Below are 13,072 nucleotides of genomic sequence, written 5' to 3' on the forward strand. Positions count from 1 at the left end.
AATGTATTTGGTTTCTCACTATACAATAACCATAATTTCTCATTCAGAGATGTGGAAATAAGCCATTCACTGTCTCAAGGTCTTTAGAAAAATTTCCAGCAACCAACCAAGAAAAATCCACAGGATTTTAACTACACAGGACCTTCTTATCATGTCTTGTAGTCAAAAGTGACTATGAGTTCTAAACCAACAATACAGTGAGAGCTTTAAAAGAAATAATGGACATAAGTTTGTCTGTTTTGTGTTACAACTCACCTGTAGATGAAATGCATCCAAGTTTGCAGTCGAACATGAGAATTCTCAAAGATGGAGCCACTTCGGATGGACCTGGAGACCGTTTTCCTGTTGTGACAGGAATCTCTGCATATCCTGATTATTATGAATATTTAGGTTACTGTAAGCTTAATAGCATTAAACAGGGGTGTCAGACTGAAGTTTTTCACAGGCCACATTAGGGCTGGATATAACAGTAAGTTGTGTAATAATACTCTAATTTGATATTGCCTATATATGATTTAAAGTTTTATAAATAAATGCATATAATTATCTCTGGAAATAAAAGTCTACATAAACACTTCAGAATAAAATAGGCTATTGTACTGTTTTGGTAATATGTGATAACGTTTGATCTCAAAACCAAATGCATGTGCACCCGGTCCCAGTAAAGTATTCTATGATGCAAATAGTCTACAGTCGGTCTATAATGTCGTCAACAGCAATACTACTTTCCACACTTTAGTATTCTTAGCTGGCTAGCTAGCTGAGCACTTTAGGCTAAGCTGGCATGCTACTGTGCTAGTGTAAGAAGCACGATTTGTGTGACTTGTTGACTTTGGCCATTGTTGAGGGCTGCTGCTGCAATCATGAGTGCCATAATTTAGATGCAATTCAAGTTTTATCATTCATGTATGTTATACTCGCAAGTGTGCTGATGTGCTGTGCATTGTACAGTTATACTTCATTTTAGCATGTTTTACATTTGTAGTAGATATCTAACTATAGAACGGCTTTGTATCTTGGGTTTATATCCAAGTCAAGTCTGTAGAGTTTCTGCCCTGTTGTTTGTTGTTATTCTTTAATAAAGTTGTATTTCCAGAAATATCTGCTAATTTGGCTGTTGTTATGAATTAAGTAGTGGTGAAGAGGAAGCAACTTTACAATAGGGATCATGTTAGGGTTAATAACTGCCAAGCTACTTGTAAATTAATTGTGACCAAGACTTCACTTCAGAATAGGGAACATATTCTGAGTTATTTACTGTCAATAAGTGGTAATTATGAGGTAATATCTGATAAACTCAACTTAATGGTATAATAAAGGCAGAATATGGTCCTACAGAGTACTGAGAAGTGCTTTGTAATTACTAATAAAGAACTAATAAGCTAGTAATACACATGTTAATTAGCAGGTAGGTAATGGCTAATATGTGTACCCTAATCTAAAGTGTTACCCAGCCTTCCCCCTAAAACTCAATTACAGAAATTGGATGTACAGTGCATCCGGAAAGTATTCACAGCGCTTTACTTTTTCCACATTTTGTCATGTTACAGCCCTTATTCCAAATTGTATTAAATTAATCTCTTACCTCAAAATTCTACACACAACACCCCATTAGGACAATGTTACAAAAACATTTTTTGACATTTTTTTAATTTATTAAAAAGAGGAAACTAAGAAATCATGTTTACATAAGTATTCACAGCCTTTGCTTAATACTTTGTTGATCCACCTTTGGCACCAATTACAGCCTCAAGTCTTTTTGAATATGATGCCACAACCTTAGCACACCTATCTTTAGGCAGTTTTGCCCATTCTTCTTTTCAGTAATTCTCAAGCTCCATCAGGTTGGATGGGAGACGTCTGTCTTTTTCTCCAGAAATGTTCAATCGGATTCAAGTCTGGACTCTGGCTGGGCCACTCCAGGACATTCTTTGAGATCTTGGCTGTGTGCTTCGGGTCGTTGTTCTGCTGAAAAATGAACCTTCACCCCAATCTGAGGTCATGAGCGCTCTGGAGCAGGTTTTCATCCAGGATATCTCTGTATATTGCTGAATTCAATTTCCTTCTATCCTGACTAGTCTGCCAGTTCCTGCTGCTGAAAAACATCCCCATAGCACACCATGCCACCACCATGCTTCACTGTAGGGATGGTATTGGCCTGGTGATGAGAGGTGCCTGGTTTCCTCCAAACATGACGCCTGGCATTCATACCAAAGAGTTCAATCTTTGTCTCATCAGACCAGAGAATTTTGTTTCTCATGGTCTGAGAGTCATTTGCCTTTTGGCAAATTTCTAGACAGGCTGCCATGTTTGTTTTACTAAGGAGTGGCTTTCGTCTGGCCACTCTACCATACGGGTCTGATTGGTGGATTGCTGCAGAGATGGTTGTCCTTCTGGAAGGCTGTCCTCTCTCCACAGAGGGTCGCTGGAGCTCTGACAGAGTGACCATCGGGTTCTTTGTCACCTCCCTGACTAAGGCCCTTCTCCCCCGATCGCTCAGTTTAGACGGCCGGCCAGCTCTAGGAAGAGTCCTGGTGGTTCCAAACGTCTTCCATTTATGAATAATGGAGGCCACTGTGCTTATTGGGACCTCCAAAGCAGCAGATATTTTTTCTGTATCCTTCCCAAGATTTGTGCGTCAAGACAATCCTGTCTCGCAGGTCTATAGACAATTCCTTTGACTTCATGCTTGGTGTTTGTGCTCTGACATGCACGGTCAACTGTGGGACCTTATATAGACAGGTGTGTGCCTTTCCAAATCATGTCCAATCAACTGAATTTACCACAAGTGGACTCAAATTAAGCTGTAGAAACATCTCAAGGATGATCACTGGAAAAAAGAATGCAACTGAGCTCAATTTTGAGCTTCATTGCAAATACTTATGTAAATGTGATTTCCTAGTTTTCTATTTTTAATAAATTCAAAAAATGTAAAAAAAAAAAAAACTTTTTCACATTGTCATAATGGGGTATTATGGGTAAAGAGATTAATTTAATACAATTTGGAATGAGGCTGTAACATGACAAAATGTGGAAGAAGTGAGTACTTTCCGGATGCACTGTACAGGCCCAGGTAGATTATATATATATATATATATATATATATATATACACCGGTATATATCTATATATAGATTATGTTGTGGAGCATATAAGACATCTCCTGTTGCTGCAATTCAAGTGGAAATGGGTGAAATGCCATTGAAATTATGAAGAAAACAACTACTGATGAATTACATATCAAAAAGAGACATATCTTTAAGGGCATTCTCAGGAAAACCATCTGGCTACTAAGGTGCTCCTTCCATGCTGGGAGAGTGGAAATGATAGAAAAAAAAGTTTAATATGAAGTAGTATAAATATTGCTAGGGAAATGGAACTAAGTAATCTCAGTTTTATTCCTACAGTTCCACTTTCAGCTACACCTACTGGCTCTTTCCTGCAGTCTTGTCCGATCTTTACTTTATAGACAATAGACACAAGTACAAAGGTTTAACAACTGCATCTATGTTAGTAAATGACAGATTAGAAAGAGTATAAGGAATATGTTGCTATTTTTACAGACGGTTCAAAAGATCCCAATACAGGAAAAACAGTAGTAGGATGCCACCCGCCAAATTAACTAATAGAAGAAGAAGAAGTCCATTGACTCCAGACCCTCTCTAAACCAGTGAATCCAGGTCCAGTTACTGCACTGATCCACTGTTCCAGGATTTGGTTGCATCATACCTGCCATTTAGCCCTGCGGTGCTGTTCGTCTGTCTGTAGCTGTTTGTATGTCTGCGGGACCTCTGTGAATATCGCATCCAGTCATGGAATGTCTGGAATTACTTACATTTCCTGTCGGGTTCAAAAATGACTCTAAAATGTCATTGTTTCCCGCAGTTCTCCAGTTTTCTCCTCCGGGATGTGACCGTGTGGCTGCAGCTGTCCTGTGAATTGGGAGCACGTTGACTGCTCTGCCTTTAATATCCACCAGTTTGGGAGATTGTCTTGATTATTTAACTTAAATTGCCGAGACCTATGGAGTGTACACGGACATTAATTGGATAGAGATTCCGAACGGGGTAAGTGGATACACTAAAGCAGGTTGTCTTGTTGGGATTTGGGTTCACTTTTCGAAACGAGAATTAGCCTTCTAGCTATTCTGGGGTTAGCTTAGCAGGCTAATTGTTGTCTTTGTCTAGAGAGACCGGGCAGCAAAGGGGCAGGCGTCTGTCATCGGATACGTCCCAGTCTGACCCGTTTTATTTAATACCTGCTTTCAAAATCCAAACCACCACCTCTAGTTATTTGTATTCATATTCCCAACCTCGCTTTCATTTTGATCTCACAACGTTTGTGTAAACATAATTAATGAGCACAGTAGAACGTTGTTTTGATATGTGTTTCACGGATTTCAAGTTTTAGAGCGTCGTTATCGAATCTATCTTGTGGAATGAAATGGGTTGTCACATAATGGATGCTAGTGTGATTGGCATCGGTAGTTGTCCATCAGTCGCCATATTTGAAAATATGTCAGAATACATTAATCTCTATATTCCAGCTAAGTAACGCCCGTCCGATAATGGATCTCGTAATCCTAGTTTATGGCCCCGATTTGGCCTGGGATTAGCCGGATAGCCAATGTTGGATTTTTAAGTTAATATTGTTGTGTATGTTTGACATTAATATAGTTTAACTGAACCCCATGGAATACGGTATATGTATGCACGTTAGCTTTGCAGTAACATGCAACAGGATCAAGGGCTAACTTGTGAGCTACCACTAGCTTAGCCTCCGTATACTGAAGTAGTTACTAAACTAGATAGCTCCGTAGGTTTTTGTTTAAACTACATTTCCCTTTCCTTGTAATAAAATAGCATGGTAACGTCTTCAGTTTAATTGCATTGCTAAGTATTGTTTTTCTTTAGTGTACCCATATTCCTAATGCCAATGACATTTGGCAGGCTAATCACATGATCTAAATATAATATATACTAAATAAGTAGCCCTGCCCAGCCATACCCTGACCCCGCGAAAATTAGATGAAGAATTAGGGTGGCTGAGCAGAGTACTAAATTTAGAATCTAAGCTAAAGCTGCTGCTTAAAAGATACAGAAACAGGCAGTATTATATTAAGCTAATGTCATTGCTACCAACTGTTACAATTAGTGTTTTTTTTCTTGCGCTTGCTTAACTTTCACAAGTGATTGAAGGCCTACAACTATACTTCTAAGGCAAGATCACAGTCACTAAACTATTTAGCAGTGCTCCTTAAGATACATTATTATGTATGAGTCAACGTAGTAAATACAGTGGTATTCACCTTTTGTGCTACGCTGTGTTATAATGTTATTGACAAGGCACTAATTGAAATTAGTAAATAAAGTTTACTAGTCTGTCTTCTTAGAGTAGATAGATACTTTATAAATCCTGAGGGAAATTCACGTGTGCACACAAGAATTTGGGGTTTTGGCAACAATTGTTTGTTTGAAGTATGTGGGGACCACAAACTGGCTTAAAAACAGATTAAATATTGTTGTAACCAGTTTTTAGGTCAGTGCTAAGCTTGTCACAATAACAAATTTTGCTGTGCGAATAATTGCCACAGAAATTATTGCGATATTGTCTTTTTGAGATCATTTTCAACTAATATAATGATAATAGCATTAGGGTCGGGCGGTATCCAAATTTTGATACCGTCGAACGCCCTCCACATTTTACCCCGGTATACGTAAATACCGTGCAGACGGGGATTGTGATGCCACAATTGCGCAACAATTTGCCATCGCTTCTCCCTGACTAGAGACTTGAACTTCTCAGCAGCATGTAAATTCCTCATTTTCAGCTAATCTACCCTGAGTGCTTGCGTGGCCCCGTCATCAGTTGCAGAGAGAGAGAGAGAGAGAGAGAGACCCATCAAAACAGCGCATATATGCATTTCAAGTTACAGAGACACAGCACACGTTTAATTTTAATTCAGCTGCTGTAGCCTACAATTCACGGCAGATAAAGTGCATTATAAACTGCCTGAAACATGTCAAGGGATGTTTTTCAGTTAATATATTTTTTATTGAGGCTTTTTAAAAACACGTATAGCGAACAGACTTTTTTAAAATTTCATGCTGGCAGCCCATTGTGATTGCATTTTTTTAAAACTGATTCGGTCGCTATCTGCGTGCCCCACCAGTATACCTTAATACCGCCCAACCCTAAATAGCATACTAATACACACAAGTACACCCTTTCAAAGATCAATAAACCTAAAAGGTAGGGTAGGAGATTTCATTCTGATGCACTTTTGTTAAGTTGTATCTTTATTGGTAGTTTTACCTTATACTGTATATTTTTTTCATATTATATCTCAGCGATAAATAAAAGAATTCTGACTCTGACCAGAGACCTCTCCACTGAAATACATGGTTGACAGCCGCTGTGTGTTGAGATCAGTGAGTGTCTGTCTCTTGTCTGTGAGGAGCAGAAGAGAACACCAAACCACAAATATACAAAAGACGGGGGTTCCGGCCAGTAGGTGGCGCAGTGACTGCAACATATCAGCATATCACTGTCCAAAGTCAGATGTTCAGCATGACTGAACATTATTTTAAGTTACATGAGATTACAGAAGAGAAGAGCAGAGACGAGACTACAGAGAGACGAGGGACTTTATGCTCACCTACCATCTACCACTGGTTTTACATGGTGTACGTGGTAAAGGGAATCTTCGTTCATTCTGTCAAAGAAACAGTCTGATGTTATTAAAACGTTTTACTGTCTTTAGTTTTCATGATGTTTCAAGACTGTTCAGCGAACGTGTTTGTGGACATCAGTAAGAAGTGTGGACCATGTGAAGAAGGCAGATACACAGGTCACTAACTTTTTGTCTGTTGTTGCTGATGCAACAAAAGAATATTTTAATAGAAAAAAATGAATGAATTCTGGAGGGATGCAAGCAGTAACTATCAGAATCTTTGTGCAGGATAGAACTGGCTTAAACAGGCGATCGGTTGGGCTTTAGGAGAGTTTATACAGCCAAAGTCTAAAAATTAAGACCAGGCTTATAATTGAGGCCGGCCTTTATATGTCCAAATCCATAATCGGACAGAGCCTGTAAACAGGACTGGTGTCAGTTCGGTACTCGGCTATAATTTGAAGTTTTACACTACTGCTCTTTTTGCTCTATCCAATTGTCATATAAACCCTTTCACTTTTCATTCGTACTTATCCTAACGTCAGTCTACCCCCAAAACCAGTCCATGTTGATAGCAAATTGTTCACACTTTCAAAGGGTGGAGACCTAAACTGATTTTACATATCACTCAAACTGGACAAAGTGACATGAAGACACCTCTCTCACATCTACTGGGAACCTTCGTTGTGGATTTCACCACTACCTAAACTGAAAAAAGTAAGTACCTTTTCTTCACACTATTTTCACTTATACAATTGCATGCAAATTTAATAATCACAAATGTTACAACTCACACAATTCTTAGCTTTACCAAAATTACCACAGCTTCATGACCTTAGTGGTTGTTTCCTGTATATAATGTTGCCACTATTACAACACAGACTACATTCCTTACATAATATCAACAATAAAATATTAATTTCTACATAATATCATATCATATATATATATATATCATATAGGGTTGGGCGGTATGACCAAAATTCTATATCACAGTATTTTTATATTATTGTAACGGTTTCCGGTATGTGACGGTATTTTCTCTCCTCATGCATGATGTGTTAACTGCATTGATTGTGAGAGGAATTACTGCAGTAGAGTGTTTACCCTATTCCTACCCTAAAAAAAATCCACATTAGTTTTACATGTAATACAGTTACGATTAATGAACGATCATTTTCACTAGTGGCTTCGAGTGAACGCAGGCTAATTCAAGTCAATTCAGTTTTATTTATATAGCGCATTTTACAATCAGAAATTGTCTCAAAGCGCTTTACAGAAACCCAGAGCGAGACCCAGAGCCTGAACCCCCTTAAGAGCACTGTGGCAAGGAAAAGAGAAAGAGGAAGAAACCTTGAGCAGCACCCGTCTACTTGGCCGAGAGAGAGAGAGAGAGAGAGAGAGAGATGAAATGGTGATTATATTATAATGGATAACTACATATATCGTCAGTCCATAAGTAGTAATAGTAATTTGATAGTAATTAAAACAAGGATGAGCAGCAAAGACTAGTGAAGTCAAGAGCACAGGAGAGTTCAGGGGCCGGACTGTAGGTCAGCATGCAGGTCTTGAGACCTGCAAAGAGAGAGAGCGAGGCACAAAACTATGAGGAAGGCAGCAAACAGTTTATGAGATGATATTACCAGTATGAGCCAGACTAATGAGAGTAGAGGAGAGGTCAGAGGGTGAGAGGGAAACTGCTGAGTGGATCATGTATGTGCCCCCCCACAGAATATAGGCCTATGCTGTGCTAAAAGTTAATATTTTATTGGCCCTATGATACCTGTTCTACCTGTGGCTGAGGCGACTGTAACTATACCTACCAGCCCTACACATAATGTTTAAGGCTAACTGTACGCCTTACTAAACCGAACAGTTTTAAGTCTAGTCTTAAAGATGGAGGCAGTGTCTGCCTCTCTGGCCCAGATTGGTAACTGGTTCCATAGTAGCGGTGCCTGGTAGCTAAAAGCTCGTCCTCCCATTCTACTTTTATGAATCCAGTCCCTTATGTCCTTTAGACACGCCTGTAGTCTGACTAGCGGCTCCGTTTCTTCAGGCTTCAGGGATAAATACAGCTGAGTATCATCAGCATAACAATGAAAGTTTATGCCGTGCTTCTGGGTGATGTTTCCTAGAGGGAGCATGTAGAGGGTGAACAGGATCGGTCCGAGCACAGAACCCTGTGGAACACCGTGATTAACCCTTGTACCTGTGGAAGAAACATCGTTAGCATGAACAAAGTGAAATCTGTCAGATAAATATGATTTAAACCAGCGCAGTGCTATGGTGGTGACTTTAAGCAGTGCTGTTTCTGTGCTGTGATGGGCTCTGAATCCAGACTGGAAAGCATCGAGCAGACTGTTCCTATGCAGGTGGTCATTTAGCTAACTTACAACAGCTCTTTCAAGTATTCTGTAGATAAAGGTGAGGTTGGAGATCGGTCTGTAGTTTCCTAAGAGGTCCGGGTCCAGTGAAGGTTTTTTAAGTATCGGAATGATCACAGCAGTTTTAAAAGCCTGTGGTACATATCCTGTTTCCAGAGACAAGTTGATCTGTCCTGATATAGACTCTCCGATCAGAGGAATAGCATCCTTGAGGAGCCGTGATGGGATCGGATCCAGAAGACACGTAGTAGGTTTAGACTTGCTGATGCTGGTGGTCAGCTCAGGGAGGCCGATGGGCACGAAGCAGTCCAGAGTTAGATCAGGATCCGTATCCAGAAGTGGCGGTGTATCTTCAGCGGTCACAGAGAGATTGTGGTTGATTTGTCCTCTAATAGTGGTGATTTTATCGGTGAAGAAGCTCATGAAGTCTTCACTACTAAGAGCTGCAGGGATGCGAGGCTCCACAGAGCTGTGGCTTTTTGTCAGCTTGGCTACAGCGTTAAAGAGAAAGCGCGGGTTGTTCTTGTTTTCTTCTATTAGTGATGAATAGTAGGCTGTCCTAGCTTTGCGAAGGGCCTTCTTATACGTCAGCAAACTGTCTCTCCGGGCCCTCTGGGAGTCATTTGATTTAGAGGACTGCCACATCCTCTCCATCCTTCATGTAATCTGTTTCAGTGATCGGATATTTGAGTTGTACCATGGAGCTAGCCTCTTCTGATTTGTAGTTTTCTTCTTCTTCAGTGGAGCAATCCTGTTTAAGACTGAGTGTAATGTGTCTGCAGTGTTGTTGACAAAGCGGTCCAGTTCTGCAGGAGTAATTAGAGTAACAAGAGTTTGATTGCCTAGCAACGGCAATCAAACTCTTGTTCTTCTACGTCTTTATTATTAGTTGTTCTTCTACGTCTTTATTATTATTATTATTATTATTATTAGTTTGATTGCTGCAAAGTAATCAAACTAATAACAAATATTAAGTTAGAGAAACCATTCGAGGCTTAAAATACTTCCAACGTCTTGGTCTTCAAAAGTTGTATTCAGAATTTGGAAGTTCAGCTCCATCTTCAAATGACAGGGGATTAAAGATGAAGTGGTTTTTGAGGTCTCTTCTGAGTTTAACATTAGTGAGTATTGCGTGGAATGTTGGGAGCTAGAGTGGGTGAGTCATCACTCAGAGTGGAGAGAGGCTGAGAAGATGCCTAAAAAAAATCTCTCTAACCTGCACTTAGACCTGCACCGTCCATCTCCCTGAGGTAATTTGTATATCAGTTCGAAGGAAAACTCGTTGCCTTTCTTATGGTGTCCCTCTTAAAACTCCACACCAAACCATTTTGCCCTGAAGGCCAGCTGTTCGGGGAGAGTGCCGGTCATTCCTCCATTAAGACATAATGTAAAACCAAAAACAGAGAAGCAGAGCTGCCATATTTTCTAACTCGCCGCCATCTCCACATCTTCGACATCCCAGACATAAAAATCGTACCAGTTGTAGAGCAACTTCTTGGGATTCTGACGGTGTTCTTATTTTTTGTCTAAAGTCTTCGGTTTGGAGAATATGAGACGTTGTTCGGAGGGTGGTTTTACATAGGAAATGCATTAGGAGGGGGAAAGAGAGAGCTGCAGTTAGGGGCAGCTGATAAACATTCCGGTTGCCATGGATGCAGGCAGGCAGGCAGGCAGGGCCGTTACCATGGTGACAGACTGACTCACTAGAAGCATACAAAGCAGCCATATTTGTAGTCTTTATCAGACTTTAAGCATTATATCTGTCATATTGATCATCCTTCAGCTGTATACTACTTTTCCACATTCAAATCACACAGCCTGAGCTTCTTATAGTCTTATGGTATTATTCCACCCTCAGACCTTTCATATGGTATATTCACAGGCTATTCTTTAAGGTCGTGATTTCATACTGTTCTTGTCTTCAGCTGTTTCTCTTTCATATCTTCATAATATTAAAACATTTTCTACTTTTCCAGATAAGAGCTTCATCTTTCTAAATTCTTAACTGTGTTTCAGCAAATTAAGTTCAGATTGCAGATTCTCCAGCAATTCAGAGCAATCACTCACATCAGCGTTCAAAGCAATGCTTCAGCTGCGGCAATCAAACTTGCATTTTCTTCAGGAAATGCTTTTCAATTCAATTCAATTCAATTCAATTCAGTTTTATTTATATAGCGCATATTACAATCAGACATTGTCTCAAAGCGCTTCACAGGAACCCCCCTAAGAGCACTGTGGCAAGGAAAAACTCCCTTTAAGAGGAAGAAACCTTGAGCAGGACCCGTCGACTTAAGGGGGAACCAGTCCTGCTGCTAGTCAGAGAGGATGAGGGAGAGAGAGAGAGAGAGAGAGAGAGAGGATGAAGGAGAAAGAGAGAGAGGGAGAGAGGAGCAAACATGATACAAACATGATACAGTACAGGTACTGTACTTTTCTAGTTATTATTATTCTTCCGTACGTTCCGTACGTTTTTTGGCTCAGCATATCTTCAGAATGCATGGGCCGATTCAAACCATTCAAACATCAAAAGATTCAGCTCATTCAGGACATTCCCGGAAACCTTCAATAATAATTACAAATATTATAATATTAAAAATATTAAACATTTTCCACCCTCAAATTAACATTGGAGTCAATGGGAGAGCCCTTCAAACCATGCCTTTTGCAAAATGCTACTACTCCTACAAATATTAATTTAGAGAAACCATTCGAGGCTTAAAATACTTCCAACGTCTTGGTCTTCAAAAGTTGTATTCAGAATTTGGAAGTTCAGCTCCGTCTTCAAATGACAGGGGATTAAAGATGAAGTGGTTTTTGAGGTCTCTTCTGAGTTTAACATTAGTGTGTATTGCGTGGAATGTTGGGAGCTAGAGTGGGTGAGTCATCACTCAGAGTGGAGAGAGGCTGAGGAGATGCCTAAAAAAAATCTCTCTAACCTGCGCTTAGACCTGCACCGTCCATCTCCCTGAGGTAATTTGTATATCAGTTCGAAGGAAAACTCGTTGGCTTTCTGACGGTGTCCCTCTTAAAACTCCACACCAAACCATTTTGCTGTTCGGGGAGAGTGCCGGTCATTCCTCCATTAAGACATAATGTAAAACCAAAAACAGAGAAGCAGAGCTGCCATATTTTCTAACTCGCCACAATCTCCACATCTTTCACATGCCAGACATAAACATCGTACCAGTTGTAGAGCAACTCCAGCAGGAACTCTGAATAAGCAGCAGGTGGACGATACACTACGATGAGTAAAACAAATTCTGACTTCTTCCAGCTTCCGTGAGACAGGCTGAGATTGAGACTCTCAGAAGTATGAGTAGACTTAGGTTTAGGATTCATCTGAAGACTGGAGCAGTAGATTGCTGCCACTCCTCCTCCGCGACCTGTAACTCTAGAAACATGACAGTTAATGCAGACGCTTTTCTGCTTGCTCCTGCTCTTGCCTGCCTTTACTTTACTTTTTACCTTTTTATCTTTCACTTTTTTTTTTTTGCCCCCAAAGATTTTAGAATTCAATTTTATACCCATGATACGTTTTGTACCACTGGATGTTTGGATTTTAACTTTTCAAACAAATCAACGGACCTGCTGCAGCTCACGTTGTCTACTCATCAGCCTAGTGAAGAAATGTCTGGAGCAGACACCACAACAAGCTTACGCTGCCAAAACTGCTGGAATTATCTTCAGGAAATCACCGAGCTTAAAGCAAAGATTTTTGCCCTGGAAATGGAAAAAGGACTCCATGAGACTCTCCCGATCACACCCGGTGGTAAGAAGACTAAATCTGCATCAACAAAATGCAGTGTTCATTATGATTCTGCCGCTGATATGCTAAACCTGGATGACACTGTGTCCTTTCCAAAACTTATGAAAGCTGGTCCTAAACAGACTGATGCCACCTGGCATACACTTGGTGCCAAACCAAAAAGGCACAGAACGAGAAAAATGAATGATAATATCAGTGGGGTATACGCTGCATCACCAGGCATACAGCTCAGAAACAAATATCAACCAT

At 40.1% G+C, this 13,072-nt stretch overlaps 1 protein-coding gene across 7 annotated transcripts in view; it reads left to right on the top strand.

The window, feature by feature from the left end:
• The first annotated feature begins 3,725 nt into the window (after positions 1–3,725).
• Positions 3,726–13,072, top strand: part of LOC114452708 (zinc finger protein 609-like) — a 46,730-nt gene continuing 37,383 nt past the window's right edge. For 4 of the 7 annotated variants that reach the window (XM_028432212.1, XM_028432207.1, XM_028432210.1 and 1 more), the window contains exon 1: positions 3,731–4,067. The gene's annotated coding sequence lies outside the window, so the exon portion shown is untranslated. Of the gene's footprint in view, positions 4,068–6,804; positions 7,391–13,072 lie in introns of those variants that run through there. The other 3 variants (XM_028432208.1, XM_028432209.1, XM_028432213.1) reach the window with 3 other exon arrangements.

This window comes from Parambassis ranga, chromosome 19 (genome assembly GCF_900634625.1).
Source record: "Parambassis ranga chromosome 19, fParRan2.1, whole genome shotgun sequence".
Classification (NCBI taxonomy): domain Eukaryota; kingdom Metazoa; phylum Chordata; class Actinopteri; family Ambassidae; genus Parambassis; species Parambassis ranga.